General features: G+C 30.6%; 1 protein-coding gene across 1 annotated transcript in view; it reads right to left on the reverse strand.

The window, feature by feature from the left end:
- The window catches only part of LOC129963462 (delta-sarcoglycan-like), a 93,185-nt gene extending 78,964 nt beyond the window's left edge, over positions 1-14,221 (reverse strand). Inside the window, exon 1 of the mRNA XM_056077859.1 lies at positions 14,138-14,221. The gene's annotated coding sequence lies outside the window, so the exon portion shown is untranslated. The remainder of the gene's footprint in view (positions 1-14,137) is intronic.
- Between the last annotated feature and the right edge of the window lie 1,730 nt (positions 14,222-15,951).

Raw genomic sequence — 15,951 nt, forward strand, 5'->3', positions numbered from 1 at the left:
CAGCTAGTTAGTAATAAAGAGAAAATCCACCTAGACCCAGAGCTTTCAAATTTGGCAAATATATACTTAGGAACCTGTATAAAGCGCATCTAGAAGTAATCTTTTTGAAATTTTAATTAATGAAAAATTAAACATTATTAATTATTTACCCAAATAAAACCAGTTTATTAAATCAAAATTATGTTTAATTAATTTCATTGATTAAACATAATTTTGGTGTTTATTCATGATAACTCCCGGAAATGTTAAAACACAAAATTATTTTTATGATCTTAAAACTCAAAAGAATTATCAGAATAAATAGTTTATAAATTAATATTAACCAGTTTAATAGTCGCACCATTTTTTTCCCCAGATTTTGGTAATTTTTTAAAAAAATTTTACCTCATTTTCAATTACAGATTACCTTGTTGCACTGAAATTCAAATCATTTTCCTTGATTCAAAATATATAATAGCGTGATTTTATTCCGTCTTTGATCAGGAAAAACGATTCGGTTTGGTATCTGTGTAACTTGCATGACGAATAAAAAAAAGTGAGATTAATGTGTTGTGAAAATTAGACAATAACTTTTTTAAGTGCTAAGATGTCTTGGGACTTGACTGTATTAAGGCTGTTCATATTCGTTATGAATATAATAAATGTAAAACAATTAAATAAACACGATTTTTAATTCTTTTACAATTTGATGTTTTCAGTGAATCCCGAATATTATGCTAAGCATAAAATTTTTTATTGAAAGTAAGTATAGTCAGTATCCACGATGAATCAGCTGATCGCCGAAAGTTGATTGCTAAAAATACAAATTGAAGCTATCAAGGGCTGTGCACCAGTTCATAAAATAAACGTGCTGATGTAACACGGGTGTTTACAAGTTCTTACGTAGTATTATGCCCTTGTCTTGATTTTGACATAAACTCAGTTAATAAAATGATATGTAGTTGCAGTTTCTTTTTTTAGCTCGCTCCAGAATTTAGAAACTTTTATGAGAACTTTGTTTTCAGTGCTTTAAAAATAATCGAAATAATAGTATAATTCCAAAATGGTCTCATGCTAGTTATATATTCAAAAAAATACTATTCAAAATTCAGTAGTACATGTGTACAAATATAATGTGCATCAATCAATCAAAATTCAATAATCAAAAATCAATAGTTTATTATATTTATAACTAGTCGTCTGAAACGACTTGTTGATTTGCCTAGAATATGGCTGTATTCGATTTCAGATAAATCGTTTACATATAATTTTATATCCGGCAGATTTTCAGACATCAGTAGCATATTATTTTAACTATATAAATCTTTCTAAGGGAGGCAGCCAGATAACTCCATACCATTATTATAAATGTATATATCCATTTATCGCCTAAATTTCTCGGTATTGTAGCTTTTTTATTTTCCTCGTAAGCCACAGTGATATTTAACCGAATTCTTCTTCAGCTTTCAGCAAAATCAGAAACTCATGCGAATGAATACTTGATGAAACAATGAAAACGGTTTAAATATCAAAGGAACAATGTAATATATTGTTAGAAATTTGGGAAAACATATATCTGAAAAATTGCAAAAATTCAAGATCAATTGGTGCGATTATTCAACTGGTCTCATTAAAAGTGTGAAATTCCTTATTGTGCATAAATAGTTTCAGAAGTTATCGCTGAAGAATGTCAGAATTTCGCTCCATTTTTAATCATTTAAAATTTATAAAAAAAATCGTTCCAAAGTTCATGTTCTTCCAAGATATATATGTGTCAAATTTGGTTGCTCTGGGCCTGCAAATGCCAATCCACGCTCTCGAATTTACCATTAGAAGAGATAAATGAAATCCACAGACATTTATGCCTCGAAATGGATTGCTGCTCACACTTATCGGACATTAAATACTTGTGACCTTTTCACATGCATTCAGCGTCCTTGGCCTACTTTACTTGCCTAACACTGTTCTGTAGGCAAGTAAAGTAGGTTCTTTGTTTTCTCTGTTCAATTTTCGAGCTACTTTTAATAACCTGAGATAGAATATTACCTTATTTCACACAAACTCAAATTTCAGTAGTTGTCATAAAAACAATCTAATGAATTTCTTTTACCTTCAAAATATTAAAAATATTTACGTTTTGATTTTATTTGATGTGAATTTATTTGTGTGTCAATTTAATCTGCTGTGTAAAATACTTTTCTTCAATATAGTTCATTAAGACGTAATTATTCAAAAATATACCTCTTTTATTAAATCTACTTACAAATTTGTAAAATAAAAAAATATTACTGGGAAACAACTTTTTTTCAGGGAGAAGAAAGTCACAGAGAGGATAAAAAATGAACTAAGTAGCTTCGGCAATTCAGCCAAGAACGCAACACTATCTCAGTATGGCCCTACTTTCAACTCTGATACTCTTTTTATGAAATTTATAACTACATAATAATCAACTAAGGCTATCATTACAAAAAAAATTGTAGGTTTTTCTTATTCAATATTCATTCGGTGAGTCAATCGTTCTCCTAAATTATCCAAAAATACGCATGCGGAGCAGATCACTAGTTTGTTATAAATATCCCTGTTATTCAGTTTTCCACTGATGACAAAACGTGTTTAAAATCATAAAAATAATTGTATTTGGTATTAATCAATATTAAAGATAGCCAGAATCGTTACAATTTCCGGCTCACAAAATATTTGTATATTATATTTCAAATCTTACTAGTAGTCAATCTAAAGATATAGCGTTAACAACATGTTTCAGCTGCTTTCTTTTCCATCATTAAATATATCTTTATCACATGATTAAGGAATTCTACTGATTAAAAAAATTACAATCTTCTTTCCTGAGTGATTATTTATATTATGAATTTCAGTATAAAAACACCGAATAAGAATTATTTTTTGTCTGCGCTTTACGAATTATGAACCATTTTACATGTTATTTTGACATCCTGTTATGCAAAGCCGGTCATGCACATTATATATTTTAAGATTTTTATACATTAGCAATTTTTAATTGGCATGAATCTACACAGGTCACAGCTGTGAGGCGCAGTTGATAATCGCATGCGTCCTGCGAAGTTTAAAACAAATGCGCCAGTTAAAAATATTCAAGTGATCAGAAAGATCGCTTCAACTTTCTCGCTGTCGATGAGGTGTGGCCTCGATGTAAGCTAGATTAATCGAGCACCGCTGCTTTTCCGAAGGGAGCCGCTTTTATCAGGAAATGAAGCAAGGGGAAGTTTTCACTTATTTGAGGGGTAGAAAATTTAAGGAACACACTATTCTTACTTACGGGTTTCTCTATAAATTTGAGTGAAATCTAACAATTTAAAGTGTATACAAAAATGCATAAGGAACAATCTCACGAAAAATTCAACGAAAAAAAAAAAACTTGTTTATCTCTTCGTCATATATGTGGTCAGTTTTGCAGTACGCTTCCATTTAAGTTCGCCTGAAAATATAAAATTGATATTTTTGAAATTCTCGACAATGTTGGACTTAAATGTTTCCCACTTTCGGAATTTTTCAAAATTTGTAAGTAATGGAAGATCTTACAAAACATTAGATCCACTGATATCAGATTTCATCAGCCTACATATTCACGTATAAAAATTTGCCAGTGATGAATTTCGTGTAAAACGCCAAAGTTATGATGATAATCTGAAGTAAGGCTGCTCTAGTTTCACTGCTTATTTTGGGAATTCTTGCCATGGATGGTAATTTTCTAAAATTGAGGACACCATATTTGAATTAATTAAAATTATTCATAAAAATTTTATTTCCAAAAAATATTATCCCGGTCTATTTTTATGTGACAAACAAATGCAGAATTTGAAAAAAAAAGCTGCATTTCTAATTCATCAGATAATTGCTAACCAATTAAAAGTTTGGCACTGAAATGTGATGATCCGGTGAAAGATGTGAAATGATATGGTCTGCTACTACAATTCTGTTTCAAAATAATGTATTTAATGTAACGTATTAATGTAGATGAAATATTTAAATAAAACTTGATATTTTTTTATCCACTTCTAGTATATATAGAATATTTTTCATTTTCTCTCCTCTCAAAACTGTGCCACTCCCACTGAAATCTAAACACTTCGCAATTGAATTAAATAATTATAAATAAACAAAGAAGAATTAATAAAAAAAATCTTTTTATAAAAAATGTGTAATTTATGTAATTAAATGTAATAAATGATGTTCCTCCTAATTTCCTAATCGAAATCCTTGTAATAAATTGAAGACTTCGATTTCTTTTGAAATTAAATTTAAAAACATCTAAGTAATTCTCTTTCATCGGATTCCATTAAAAAAAATCCTAAAAATAATGAGACCAGAAAAAAATAAAAGACTCAGCTTATATAGCTTTTAATAACCTAATTTCATAAGTTTGAAAGATCGTCGAGAACTGAGCACAATTGCATCGTAATGTTATTGAAATTACTTTCCATTAAACATGTAAGTCTCAGCTTAAGATTCCCTCTCCAATTTATCAGAATAAGTTGTTTTCAATTGTTTTTTTTATGTTATTTTTTTTAAAAAAAAGTACGCATAAACTAAGATCAGAAATATATGGTTTCACTATTAATATTTATAATAGGGTTTGACGGTTTTCAAGCCCGGCTTTAAAAAACCGGTTTTTTAAAGTAAATTTGTCACATTCGAAAACCGGTTTTTAAATTAAGAAAACCGGTTTTAAGAATTCATATTATTATGTAAAAATCAATTTTGAACTTATTTGATTTGCTATTCATTCTATGCAAAGGGCAGCAAACACATTTTTTCGACGTTTCAAGTTGTCTTGGCCAGTGCTTGTACGCTGCACAATTGCGCCTCGAATTCGTCAATTTATGTTTTTCATGAACATCCCTTTTCACTTTTTTTCTAGGTGAAACAAAAGTGTGATAAAGTTCATTTCTTGCTTCTCGTTGGATGTTTTGTTTATCGTTATGAAGTCGGGGCTAATAGAAACGTCAGCAATTTGACTGGCTCGTTTCGACGAACGTGTGAAAGGAATAAATATTTCCCCGTTTTCTGCTTCTTGATCACAGTATTTAATGATATCATATAAAATTTTCTTCGTACCACTCCTGAAAGCTTTTTTGCACCACTTGAACTAGCCATATCAATACGAAATATTCAGTTAAAGTAAAATGCTGTCAGAAATGACATAACACTCACATACACGTGAAAAAATATAGAACTAAAAAAGTATCTAATGCGAGGAATCCAAGGTCAAATGTGCCTTAGTTCCGCGTCTCACCCCTTAATGAAATGGAATTGTCGAAATGTGGTCTCAGAATCCGATCCGTCTCGAGTCATGACAGGTTTACTTAATATTGCGAAGGTGAAAACTGGAAACAAAAATATAAAGTTGTTATATTTGGTAAAAATAACGTAAGTATTATGTTTAATTTTTATGTTTATATTTCCTATTTTACGTTTTAAAATTTAAATTTTATTATATAAATTTCTTCTATCAAAAATTAGTGTAAGATAAGAAGTTCTGGCTTCTGTTTAATGGAATTTTAAATAAAACACAGGGTGTTAAAATATTCCATATTTTTTTTCGCAACCTTTTAACATAAATTATGTCTTTAGCAAGCAACGGAATTAGATTAAGAAGTGTTTTTTTTTTGTTTTTTTTCTAAATCCCTAGAAAATATGTAGATTAGATTATTTTGCATTAATATTAATAGTTAAAATAATAAAATTGTAAAATAAACGTCAAAAATATTTATTCAATAACTTTAATTTCATTTTTAGATAAAAATGAGTAAGTCGGAAGTTTGGGATAGTTTCAAAAAGTTCGAGATAGACAAGGCAATCTGAAATCATTGTAATAAAATGTTGAGCTTCAAAGGATCATCTACGAGCAATCTACATAATCATTTGAAAGCAGTTCATAAAATAATTGTCGGAAATAGTGTAATTGTTTAGTTTCTTGAAGACCCTGAAGAAAAACTTACAAATCCAAAGACACTGAAAGCTGAATTTTCATTATTTGAACAAACGAATAAAAGAAAAAAAAAACTTAGATTTGTAATTTGATGCCAAACTCAGTAACTAGTGAACGAGTATTTTCAATTTCAGGCAATATTGTGTCCAAAATGAGAACGAGACTTAGCCACCGTTCAATGGATATTTTATGTTTTTTTTTTTTAATCCTATTTTCTTAGGAGAAATTAAAATGAGTGAAAATAATATAAATATCATTTGAAATTTGAGTTTGAGTTTTCGTTATTTTGTGTAAGTAATATATATATGTAATCTTTAACTTTGTTTTTTATATTTTGACTTTGATATTGATTTCGTTTTTTGTTAGTTTATATAAATTAAAATTAAATTTAAAAAAAATAGAATAGGGAAAATTATTTTATTTTTACCTACTCAATTTTTTTTTTTTTGTCAAAAATTCGAAAACCAGCTTAGACCGGTTTTTTTGGAAATGTCGAATTCGAAAACCGGTTTTTCAAAAAGTCGGTTTTTGTATAAACCCTAATTTATAACCCCTTTGTCTTGGGAGATTTTTTCTGCTTTACGGCGTTTCAATATGTGACCGTAAATTGATTTTCATGCCTCGGAACGGCCGAATTCCGATAAAGTTACATTTAAATCATTTGTCAAAAAATTGTTAAGAAAATCAGCCACACCCTTGATGATCAGTGTTAAGGCGCTTCAGGGCTTCTCCCATGAGAGGGAGGGCCGCCTTCTTAATCTGAGACACTTTTATTGTTTCTCGCTCTAACTGCGTCATTAGACTGTTATTCTCACTTAAAATTTAAACCGTTTCAATTCAGTTATCTATATATTTTCTAAATCAAATTTCAATAGATTTACTTAATTCTATCAAATTAAAATCTATGATTACATCAACGACTTTGCTTTCGTAGCAAAAATTAACTCTCCACATAGCAAAACTGACATCTTCCAGTTATAATAAACATATTTTAGTTATGAGTTCGATTTAATTTGTTAATAAACATTGAAATACAGGGAGATAGTGAATAAGTTATCTGTTGGGTAAGTTTATAATTAGTACTTGTTTCTTATATGATTCTGAAGGGGAATAGACTTATAATTAATACACATCTATTCCATGAACCGATATCAGTAATATTGCTAAAAAAAGGTTACTCTTTCTACATTAAAATTTGTCTCCTTTATTACAAATACGGATTTCCTAAAGAATAAACATTTTGGCTATGTCAAGTTTCAAAATAGCGTAGCTTTTCTATTCGTGACTCTCCTGCCACATTCAAATATTTCTCGCACTTTGTTTTTCAGCTCTCAGCTCGACCAGTATAAATTTGGAATTGGAATTTAGTAGCAAATTTGCCACCAATTATATATTTTAGTCAATTTGCATAATTGGCGATATCAGCTTGATGATGATATATGTATAGGCGCTAATATTTTGTGCTGTTTCGTCCGAATTCTAAAAGATTGAATGAATGAAACAAGCAACAACGATAGAATTTTCAGTTTGAACATCCTTTCTTCACAATATCCATACAATGGTAATGCTGGAAAGTAGACAGTCAGCTCAAGAGTCATCTGACTGCTCAAAATGAGGAGGTGTGTCACGAAATAACCCTTGGTTAGTTTCAAAATTGAATATGAATTTAGATATATTAAATTCTCTTTGTGGTAAAATTATTTCACAAGAGATATTCAAACTCTTCAAAATAATTAATATATAAGATGAAACTATTAACTATGAAAATATTAACTATTTTTTTTCCTCTTTGTTTTAATCATGAATTTCACGGCAGCTGTTTCAGAAGTTTCTCATAAAACCACTGTTTGTTTCCCCACAAAGTTTACATTAAAGTATGTTAAATGACTAAAATGTGTTGTTTCTTTAATTTATGAGTTAATATATATGATTAAAATAAGAAAAAAAAAAGATCACCAGCACGGGGATTTTCCAACTTAAAAATGTTGTTCTGAAAAACACAAATTATTCTTATTAAATAAAAATCAAAAATATATTTACGATCATAAGAATATTTTACGATTTAAAAAAGACTACTTTTAATTTCAACATGAACCCCAAATCTGTAACTGGAATACGACAATTTAAAAGACGGAGTGCGGAGATGCATCAAAAATGTAAATATTTATATTTGTAATAAATTAATTCCCCACATTCTTAAAATTAATTATTTTCTGATCATTTCAATTTGAACCTCTCTTTAAATACTGAATTGCCGTCGCTTTTATTTCCCACCTTGACAGGGGCTACACACGCTGAAACTAAAACATTTCTTGCTCAGATATACTTTGGGTTGCATATTTTGGAAACTTAGTTTAATGGTACATAAATTTTGGATGCCTTCTGGTGGTCGCTTTTTCCTGCTACCTATTTTCTGCATTTGGAGTTGTATATACCGCTCTAATACTAATCATGGATTTTAACAGATAATTTTTAAAAGGCATCTAAAAAAGGAAATTTAGTGAAGAATCCGGCTGCTTATTTTCCAAAAGTTCCATATATATAGATGTGTGTGTGTGTGTAAGTGCATATGTGCGCCCGTCAGCGTTTGTATCGGGATATAGGGATATATATATATGGTGTATATATATATATATATATATATATATATATATATATATATATATATATATACACCATTTATATCCCATTTTACAATAATTTATATTTTTTGGAAAAAATATCTATTCGAATATAATGTGTTGCACCATTAGTGATACACATGCCATTGCTTAAAATCCTAGCTATGGTATGTTGGTAATTTTACAAAAATGAATGTGAATAGAAAGATTTCGTCCTTACGCCCTTCACACAATCTGATTTTACATCTCAGAAGCAACAGCATTATTAAATGCTATTTAAAATATTTCTAAAAAAAAACGATATAAAAAGTAAATAAAAATAAAACCGGTAATGCAAGTATAAATGTAACCTACATTCTGCGTGATAATGCTGACTTGGATATTAGTAGCAGTCTTATATACAATTAAAATAAATAAATATAAGAAAAACAACGTATGGTTTAAATTTTTAACAAAGGCTGAAAGAGAAGAGTCGGGTATTTCTTCTGCAATGCATAATCCTACACATCAGCTGTAACACTGATGATATAGTTTGGAGGGGCTTGAGAACCGTTGACATTTAAAAAATATCCATAAATTAACTACATAAATTTATTATTAAATTATACTGAATCATGGAAGAAACTAGAAAATCCATATTAGTTCGTAATTGGAATGTTCACACTCAGTTACTTTCAAGAATTTTCCCTTTCAATTTTTCTCCCATCGAAATTTTACTGATAAAATTGTTATAAAATAATCCAATAACATAATCCACTGTTGAAAAGTGTGAGAAGAGTCACTTTTATTGTCCGGTTTTACATGGATGTTTAAACGAATAAAGTGGTTGGCTTAACAAACACAATCAGTTTTCAAATACGCGTGGATAATTTTATTGAAAGACAAGTGACAAAGCAGTTTCACCATGAATAAAACTGCTCTTCGTGAACAGTTTGGAAATAATACCAGCAATTATTTTTCGAATGAGTCGAAAAATAATTAAATTCTTACGAATTCATTCAACAGCTGCGGTAACAGCGGAGGCGTCCTTAAAAACTTAATTAAACTAGAGTCAGACGTTGTATGACTGACAATTAATTGCATTTTCTTTTTCTGATTTGAAACTGTTAACTAGAAATGAATCGATTCCTAGGAAAACTAATGGGAATACCATTCCTTGACAACCACTCTTCCAAACTGGTCGTCCTGGAAGGCGCGTAATCATCCGTCCTGGTGGCCACCAGGATCCGCATTTTATGAGCTTTTAAGCAAATGAGATTCAGTTGGCTGTTCCCAGCTGAAAGCTCCCTTTAAATGGGCCTCATTTATTTTTATATCTTGATCGAAGGATTTGGTAGACGAATAAAGTTTTTCGTAATGATCTGAGGGAATTTATTACACTCGAAACACTTGTGGAGCAGACTCGAGGAGCAGGCGGTGAGTTTAATGAAATGAAATGAATCAGTCTCCTAGCGGTTCACTCACCGCAAATATTAAGTCTTAACACACAGCAATTTTGCTATTTGCGGTTTCATGGAATGTGATTAAAAATGCGAGAACTGAAAATTTAAAAGGAGCAACAATCACACAACTACAACCTACAGAACATAGAACGGAACTATCATGCACAGAACTTGTTTTCAACATTGTAAAAGATGTAACATATCCTAAGAAATGACAATTCTCCTGATGCTTCGGATGGAATAGTCTATCAGTTTAAGAATTTTTATTACTATTTGTCTGCAACCATTGACTGATTTGTTTGCTTGACGTTGCCCTACCATTACTCTTTTGATCTGGGGTTATGATTTGATTCCAAAGTTTTCTGAATAAATATTCTGAAGAACCACCTCATTCGCTGACAAACTTTTCCAAATTCTTTCATTCCTTTTCCTTCATTCTCTAACTTCATTTACTTCCTGAAAATGATAGATCGCTTTATTCAGAGCATTTACAGAGTTGGCATTCCGTCGAGTACAACCTCTGTACACTGGAGACAAAGCTCTTGACAACAAGGAAAGATAATAATCGTGCCGAATTGTTAACAATATATGTATGGTTACCAGGAATACATTTTTAGCGTTTGGATTTCATCCCTATGCTCAATAGTTGAGTTATGTGTCATTTCTTTCCTGCAAAGAAATGACCTTTGATATGGAAGAGGAAATCTCAAAATGTACTTTTGAAACGGAAATTAGGAAGAAGAAACTGAAAAGTGTTTTACTCTCCCCATTTTGCTTTCAAGGACCATGGTCATCAGATAATATAATTTCAGCCTCATGATCGGATCATCGTCAATTCGAAACTTAATCTTCGGAATATTCGCTTTGAACATATTAAATCAATCGGGAATAAACGTTTTCCCACTTCTTTTGTGCGAAATTCTATAAATGAAATTAAAGAGTGACATATCGTCTTACGAAAGGAGGCCTCTTGTAACATCCCTAATCTGACTAAACTAAACTAACTATTCCATTTTTTTACAAACACTTAAGAAAATATTAATGATGATCGGGAACACTTAAGTTGTTCCCGATCATCCTCTACATATTGAAGTTTTCTCCAGACAGCAATTGATCATATCTAATCACTGAATGTAATTTGGATAGTTATTAAGAAAGAAAAGTTCTAAATTATGAGAAATCATTTAGAGGTGAAATCTTTTAAGCAACATTTATTTCACGTTAGTTAATACTCTTCAATTGATCATTTCTCTTCGTCGTTAACAAAAAAATCTGCTTTATGAAAGCCATTGAACTTTTTGTTAGCGCGAGTTAAAAGATTGCCATAAATTTCAAGAATTTCAAGAAACTTATCCCAGTTTTATAGACAAATTTTTAAAATGATTTCAAATTTTAAATCGGTTACAAATTTCAATCTTCCCGTTAATAGTAATTAACAACTAAAATATTTGAGTTGACCGATCTAGGCTTATTAGACTTAAAAGTATCAGTTTTTTAAAAAATTAATTAGGAATGCATTCATGTTGATTAAATCGTGTGCACTTTTAGGATCATAATTAAATTGTTCTTCTCTTTTCTCTTTTGTATCTATCCCATTTCCTTTCTCTCTCTATATGTATTTATATTTATTGCGGCATATATAATAAACTGGTGATTATTGCTGATTACCAATAAGTTTAGTAGTGATTATAATTAATCGCGACAACAGTACATAATCACCAAATTAATCGCATTTACAATAACATATATGCGTGATAATGTTTATTTATCCGTGATCAAAAAGTAAATATTTTTAAATCACTCGAAATTCGCTTTAATTTCAGTATTAATTCAAATTGCTCTTTAACTTTGGAGTTGCGCTGAATTTTACTTTTTCATCAAAATGCCGCAGCAGGTAATTATTTTTTAAAACTGCGTAATTTCATTATACTTTCTCACGAGATCTTTTCCGCTGTTTTGCGTTTCTATTCGTTCCACGCGCTGTCTCATCGTAATTCTTGCAAAAAAAAAAAAAAAAAAATGTTGATTTAACACTTCTCATAACATTGTGAAGAGGAAAAGATATTGTTAATGAATTCCACATTTCTTCTCCTTAAAGCAAGAGAATCGACGCATCAGGGGAAGCACGTTTTACGTTTCTTCTTCCCATTTTTTCATAAATTTTGTATTATTTTCTTCTTTACTCTGATATATTTTCGGTTTCCATATTATTTTTTACATTTTTATTGTTATATATTACTTTGTATATATATTTTTCTTCGATTCGATTTGTTCCGATTTTCTTTGATTTGCTCGAAGCATTACCCGAACCTGATTATTGCGATTGAGAATGCAAGCATAAAAAAGTTTTTGGGCTGCTTCGAATCCACCTCCCACCTTCGTTTTCAAAAAGGAGATTTTATATATATATATATATATATATATATATATATATATATATATATATATATATATATATATATATATATATATATATATATATATATATATATATATATATATATATATATATAATTTATCCGCTTTCTAAAAATAATTATTTTTTAATCACTCGAACTCAGACCTCACTTTCAGCTTTTAATTTCTACAAACTCTTACTTCCCTACGCACTTTACCCACTGAATTCAAAAATGCTTTTCCTACAGAATCATATTCTAAAACTGTAAAAGTCCCAACTAACTTTCTCACTGTTCTTCCTGCCCTCCTCTTTGGATTGCTCCATCTGCAACGCATGACTCTTATAAAAAAATCTCATTAATGGGTAAACATCGGTTAGTTTCCGTAACATCATCAAAAATAAAATTTTGATAATTAAATATATTTGATCTTCACATGTGCTTCCTCTTAAATAAAATATTTTGTAGATACATATATGTATATATATATACCCCCTTTATATACATATATAGAGAGGGAAATTTTTTTAAAAAGTTACCAAATAGTAGTAAGAAAATATGCTTCGCACAAAAATATTAAAAATAAAATCTGCGTGCCTTTGAAAAAAAAATATCACATCGTATGTCATGAGTAGCATGGTGCAGATTCAAATTTTAAACTTATTTTAATGCGTATTATTTAAATGTTGATTGTTATTTCTTTGAATTTCTGTATGAATTGGCATATAACTGTTTTTTTTAAAGAAAAAACTGAAGAACATTTCTTTGAAATCAAAGCAATACAACCGAGTGAAAAGAGAAAAAAAAAATTATTAAAGTTCAATTTTATTAGATTTTGTGCTTAATTAATGAAGTAAGTTAATTAAATAATGTATTGAATCTATCTAAGGAAATTTTCTCTATAATTAGATACAAATGGAAATCATGAGAAATTTTTAATTCGGAAATATAATTTTTACCCTTATTCCTTTTCGCTTATTAGGCGTATTTTTGTGCTGTTTGTTCACCAAAGAATAAAAAGTAATATTCAGGAATAGAAAAAGTTTGATTTTCAAAAAAATGCTTTTCATTTAAAAAAAAAGTGATTTTAAGAATGCACTGATAACTCTGTCTAATTCCTCTTCGTAACTTCTACATTTCTTGATAACATTTTTTCTACTTGGACAATTTTTTTAATTTATTTTTATTTTCGATATTCGGAGAAATCCAGGATCATTACAATAACATAATAAGAAATTTTGAAAATAAATTAATATATAATGGAAAAATATCTCTGAAATCAAGAAAGGAGAATGAAAATCTTTTGTCAAGCGTTTTATATAAATGCAGCATTCATCTTAAGAGAACTTCATAAATATTTAGGATCTTGTTTCGAAATTTGTAAGATATAAATAAGCATTATAAAACAACCGTTTTATAAATTAAAAAAAGTCCATTTAGAGAAGCCAAGACAGTGCCGAAGAAATTTAGATATTGCGTCAGAAAAGAAATTTCATCGGATAGTGGCATTTGTACTGACAGCAAGGATTTAATATTTAATACAAATCGATATATCATTATTTTGTAGAAAATGGCTCTACAGATTAAAATGCTTTTAATGTTTTTTTGATTTTTGAAATCGTAACTCTTACTTTCTATCAGTTCTTTGCTTTGTATAACAGGAACTCGTGATGCGCCCGAATTCACGAAACTTGAGAAAAGAAGCGAATGAAACAGGGATCAACTCACCTGACGATTGAAGCTTGCCGCCTTCCCAGAGGCGCAGCGTCCGGGAGAGAAAGTCCGGAGCGCCGGATGCAAACGAATAGAAATTTCCAGTCTCACGCTGTCTTATTAGAAGCCGGATACTTCTCCCCACGCTTGCAGATCTGGCCCATAGATGGCGTTAGCACTCCACAAGAGGCGGTCCCATGACGTCATGGGGAGGGGCGTTGTTATTCGGTTGTCAGGGCTACCTCGGGGCCACGTGTTCGCCGGGCACAGTGTAGAGTAGTTTTAATCGGGGGGTTCTGTGTCAGTAGGGGCCGCCTGAGTGATGGTTAAATAAGGGAAATCCGTTTCCTAAAGGTAAATATTGTACTATCCGTCAAACGCACGACGTGTTGTTGCCAGTCGCTGCCGACAGAATTAAACCGGAGGACATCATGATTTCGGATGTCGTTGAGGCGAAGGACTTTCGAAATGAAGAGAAAAGTTCTTTTAAACTTTGTTAAGGAACTGAATTTGTGTCAGAATGAAGTATTCTTTGGTCGGAAATTGGATTCTCTAAATATTTGGGATGGATAAATATTTTCTAACGGTGTCATTTCATAGTCATTGACGCAAATCAAATGTGTCGCGGCTGTTTAATTTTGGAATCTACTGCGCATCTTATAAGAAATGTTATGTGATGGCAATATGAAATTAAGACATCCAAAATCACACCTTCCACGGCAGTATAGAAGATGTAATTTCGAAATGATTTCATTTTGAGTTGTAAAATTAGAGCTTTCGTAAGCAATGCATTTTTTTTTTTTAAATGAATAGTTTTGAGGTGGAATCAAGTATAACCTCGCAAATATGGGGTGGAAAGATAAGTGGATTTCTTCTGGAGTGCAGCAGTATTATTGTTGCGTTTGCTGCATCTCCGTCTGAACCTCCAATGGGAGAGTTTGCTACGCGAGAGGATTATGGCAATTGTTTATAGCTAAGTACAATATCCATGTTATCCAAATATTTTAAAGCACCGGATGTCTTCTTGTTTCAGTTGGGGCGATTTTATTAGAATTTCCGTAACAAGATATAAAAATGCTATACGATATTTCTCTTTATATATAAAAGTGTTTGTCGTAACACGAAAACTTAAGAATTTCACTCCCTTGTCAGTTTTAGTTTAGTTTAGTTACATTAACGTCCCGTTTTAAAGCAACACTAGGCCTATTTTGGGTTGAAGCTCGTAATTTGGAACCGCAGGTTAGATGACGAGAACAACACACACCCTCTCCAAACTTCCACACCACATCAGAGAAATGACGTTTGGCCCCGACGGATTTAACATGCCCTAGATCTGCTTACACGAGAATTCTTCGGAGGAATCGGAGTTCGAATCCGTGACCCTTCAGTTCCGAAGCCGAGGCCTTACCACTAGGCCACCACTCCCAGCTGAGATCTCATCATTTGTCATTCTTAAAAATTCATCACAATTACCAACAGAGTGATAACCTGGGAAAAATATTTCTAGATGAAAGAAATGTTTTCGATCGATCACAAGAAACGGAATATACTGTTAATAACATTAAAAATAATTTACTTTTCCCTAAATTTACTTAAATTAGATTTACTTTGGGTAAAAGTTCTTATATTATTTTTTAAGGACAGTAAATTTTATTTCTTTGTATTTCGGCGTAACATTTTAAAGTAATTTCTCTCTAAATCAATAAAGTGTATCTAAACATAGGTTTAAATTATTTGGTCAAAAAATTATAAAGATAAATCATATTTATAGTTTACTCGGCATTAATGCTAGTCTTGTTAAAGTATCTTTTTGATAAATTTTATCAAAA

Source organism: Argiope bruennichi, chromosome 3 (genome assembly GCF_947563725.1).
Source record: "Argiope bruennichi chromosome 3, qqArgBrue1.1, whole genome shotgun sequence".
Lineage (NCBI taxonomy): Eukaryota > Metazoa > Arthropoda > Arachnida > Araneae > Araneidae > Argiope > Argiope bruennichi.